General features: G+C 42.3%; 1 non-coding gene across 1 annotated transcript; it reads left to right on the forward strand.

Moving 5' to 3' along the window:
- Positions 1-2,632: 2,632 nt before the first annotated feature.
- Positions 2,633-2,685, forward strand: LOC124036782. Its single transcript, XR_006839032.1, has one exon. It is a non-coding gene; the product is annotated as a U7 small nuclear RNA (small nuclear RNA).
- Positions 2,686-4,559: the final 1,874 nt, after the last annotated feature.

Raw genomic sequence — 4,559 nt, forward strand, 5'->3', positions numbered from 1 at the left:
ACACGACACTCCTTATTCAGCACGACACTCCTTATCCAACACAACACTCCTTATTCAGCACGACACTCCTTATCCAACACGACACTCCTTATCCAACACGACACTCTTATCCAACACGACACTCTTATCCAACACGACACTCCTTATCCAACACGACACTCTTATCCAACACGACACTCCTTATCCAACACGGCACTCCTTATCCAACACGACACTCCTTATCCAACATGACACTCTTATCGAACCCGACACTCTTATCCAACACGACACTCCTTATCCAACACGACATTCTTATCCAACACGACACTCTTATCCGGCACGACACTCCTTATCCAACACAACACTCCTTATCCAACACGACACTCCTTATCCAACACGACAGTCCTTATCCAAGACGACACTCCTTATCCAACACGACATTCCTTATCCAACACGACACTCTTATCCAACACGACACTCCTTATCCAACACGACACTCTTATCCAACACGACACTCTTATCCAACCCGACACTCTTATCCAACACGACACTCCTTATCCAACACGACACTCTTATCCAACACGACACTCTTATCCGGCACGACACTCCTTATCCAACACGACACTCCTTATCCAACACGACACTCCTTATCCAACACGACAGTCCTTATCCAAGACGACACTCCGTATCCAACACGACATTCCTTATCCAACACGACACTCTTATCCAACATGACACTCCTTATCCAACACGACACTCTTATCCAACACGACACTCTTATCCGGCACGACACTCCTTATCCAACACGACACTCCTTATCCGACCCGACACTCTTATCCAACACGACACTCCTTATCCAACACGACACTCCTTATCCGACCCGACACTCTTATCCAACACGACACTCCTCTTATCCAATACATTCTGTCATGTCAATTCAAGCAATACAAGTTCAATAGTATCTTACAATCCCTCAGATCAATTTGACTATAGGGTGATAACAAAACATCCACTGTGATAATCAACAATTCTTTACATTAGAGTATGTAAGTTGTATGGTTTTCTGGCCCTGCGCACTCCAATAACTGAAATCCTTATACAGCGTGCTTCATTTTCTTTACTTATCCCATATAGCCACTAGAGGGAATCACCTCAACAAGCCATTGCCTTCCTCCCTCAGTCACCAAACTATATACGTATGTCGGCCTACAGTCAATGCCTAGCCCACAAATGCACACACATCTCCTCTCTATGTGCTGTTCTTTGGCATAAAAAATGCAAAGGCAGTGGGATGATTTTGTGCTCTTCTCAGGGCATGAGAACACTGGAGGCGTGGATAAAAAGAACAACATCCTTCGTCCTATGTGGGTGGTCACATGGGTAGAACTATTGTAGTTAGTGACGGGCCCTGAAGAGTTCATTTCAGCATGAGAGAGAGAGAGAGAGAGAGAGAGAGAGAGAGAGAGAGAGAGAGAGAGAGAGAGAGAGAGAGAGAGAGAGAGAGAGAGAGAAAACACACTGTTTGGCAAAGATAGAGAACACAGAGCAATGCCTCGCCTCGTCTCTGCCCTCGTCTCTCCCCAGCCCTGTTCACGACCAGAGAGCTGGACTTGGCTGAGAGGAGAGGAGTAAACCATGCACAGAGAGCAATTGGTGGGGGGGGGGAGAAAGATGAAGAGAGAGAAAAAGAGAGGTAGAGAGAGGTAGAGAGAACTCTGCTCTGCTCTGCTCTGCTCTGCTCTGCTCTGCTCTGCTCTGTGTGTGGTCTGAATACCTCCAGGCTTTTTCAGGGGTGAGTATATGTGTGCACCCCCTGGGGCCAGAGAGTGAGATCAATAAAGGGAATTTTTGCCTTTGCTTGTGCATGAAAGCAAGCTAGCGTGTTGGTCATTTATATGCAATAAGCAAGTAAACACTGGCATGTTTAGCCCTGCCGTGAAGATATTAGTGTTATTTATCAAATATATCAGCTTCCCACCAAACGACAAAATGTTTTACTCTGGCCTATCGCCATGAGAGAATGGAGCCTATACTACATCACACACACATACACACAAGACACAGTTGTTGAGAGAGGAGAGAGATAGAACGGGATGAATTTTATTCAGGCCTGTGTGTGTAGCATACCAGTCACAATAACTTACTGTTTATCAAATCAACTTTTAATATGTCTTTGTTTTAGTCTCTATACCCACATGAAGAAACACTAGTTTACTATAGAATACTACAGTACTTACTATAAAATTCTGCAGTAAACTGTAGTATACTGTAGAATACTATATCACACACTGTAATATCCCTCAATCATGTGTAGTACTTAGTGTAGAATTTTGTAGTATACTGTAAAATTCTGAAGTAAATACTACAGAAATATACACACAAAAAAAAATGTAGTAAATAGTACAATAACGTCTGCAAAAACCACGACAGTCCGCAAAAACACCACACTTTTTTAACTATATTAAATACTACAGTATTTAACTTGCATTTAACCTGCCATTTCCCATTCCCCATGTCTCAATTTGTGCTACACATAAGTGAGAAACCTACATGCCAAGTATAGACCATATATTGTGTTCCCTACACATAGAAAAGAGCAGAAGCTCTGAACTCTCCGTTCAGACCCCAGTCATACCCACCTACAGGTTATGGGAAATGTTCTCTTTTAGTGTTTCTCCAGTAGGTTTCCTCAAGGAGAAAGCCCCCAACTTCAATGTCAGAGTAATGTCAGAAAAATACAGTTTTTCTTAAACTACACTATTTATACTATAGTTAGCTGTAAATACTACAGTATACTAGAGTTAATACTACAGTATTCAATGAACGTCCGCAAAAGTACTGCAGTGAATACAACAGTAAAGTCTGCAAAACACTACAGTAATACTATAGTATTTATATCATAGTATACTTCATCTCTGATTACGTTGGTAACCAGTTTATAATAGCAATAAGGCACCTCGGGGGTTTGTGGTATATGGCCAATATACAATGGCTAAGGGCTGTGACCAGACCCTCCGCGATGCGTCGTGCATAAGAACAGCTCTTAGCTGTGGTATATTGGCCATATACCACAACCCCTCATGCCTTATTGCTATTATAAACTGGTTACCAACATAATTAGAACAGTAAAAATAAATGTTTTGTCAAACCCGTGGTATACAGTCTGATATACCACGGCTGTCAGTCAGCCAATTAGCATTCAGGACTCGAACCACCCAGTATGTAATATAGTATTTATACCAAGGTATACTATAGTATTGTTTTAAGTGGTAAGACTGTGGTTTTGTCGACAATATCTATGATTCATGAACAATATGACAGGCATCCCTTCCATAATCAACTGGAGTACAAGAAATCCCTCTTTCCCTGCAATGAGAACTAAGTTATTATTAGTTATTGCTAAGTTACCATCAAAATATTGGCTCAATCACATACCAACTTCTCATAGGACATGGCAGTGTACCAGAGACTCCATGTATAGGTTTTGCACCAAAAGCTCCAGACAGTCACATCCTAGCAGGGAGGCAGATTAGAATGTCATTGAATATTTGGTGGCAATGTAGCTAGCAGATCTGTGCAGTGTACATTGCAAACATTGTATTTATAGTTTTGTTCAGTGTACAAACGGTATGTAGAGACACACACACACACACACACTTACAAACCTTCCAGCAGACCCATGAAAATTACGCAAGCTCATTTAAAATCAACACTCACTGGTTCCGCAAATCCTAAAAGCATTTCCAGAGCCATTTCCTGCCCCTCGGGTGAACGTGTGCATGCGTGCTTGTATCAGTCTGTAGATGTGGGCTGGTTCTCGATCTCTATGACCAAAATGCCAATGAACTGGGTCTTATCCATTCTGGACAGAGGATATACCTGAATCCACAGTGGTATACCCTACGCTCAGTGACCCTACCTTCTTGTTCAAATAGGGTTCATTAGTCATCTGTCTGAGAGCTTTTCCACTCTAGACCTAGAGGATCAGACCACACCAGGCAAGCTAAGACCAACAAACTCCTATTTGACTACTTTTAGTACGTTAGGCTTTCATCTTCTATCCAATATGGGAGATGCCATTTCACTTCTACACCTTAAACATAAACACGTGGCTACATTCCCAGTTCTCAAAACTAAATCTAAACCTCCAATCATTTCATTTGAAATGAGGCCAGGATGAAGGAATCTGCTGAGTGAACTCATGAAGGCACAACGTGTTTATTTAGCTAAGATTTATTCATCTGAAACACAGCATGTGTTCATCCCATCACAGCCCTCAGCCCCATATGGCCCGAACTGTTAGCAGGATGTCCTGTCTGACAGATATAAATAATCAGTTTCATTACACACACACACAGACACGCACACACACACAAACACATATGCAGAGGCACACACACACACACACACTGGCTCCATTTGTCTTGCCTTACCCACTCCACTCCGCCCTTTAGACAGACAAATGAGACTTTCTATACTGCAGCACTGCAGGTGCTGCTTCTATTTATTTTTCAATCAGAATTCAGTCCTTTGTTTAATCCAGTGTTTCCTAAATGGTGGGTTAGGAGTGTAACCCACTG

Source organism: Oncorhynchus gorbuscha, linkage group LG05 (assembly GCF_021184085.1).
Source record: "Oncorhynchus gorbuscha isolate QuinsamMale2020 ecotype Even-year linkage group LG05, OgorEven_v1.0, whole genome shotgun sequence".
Lineage (NCBI taxonomy): Eukaryota > Metazoa > Chordata > Actinopteri > Salmoniformes > Salmonidae > Oncorhynchus > Oncorhynchus gorbuscha.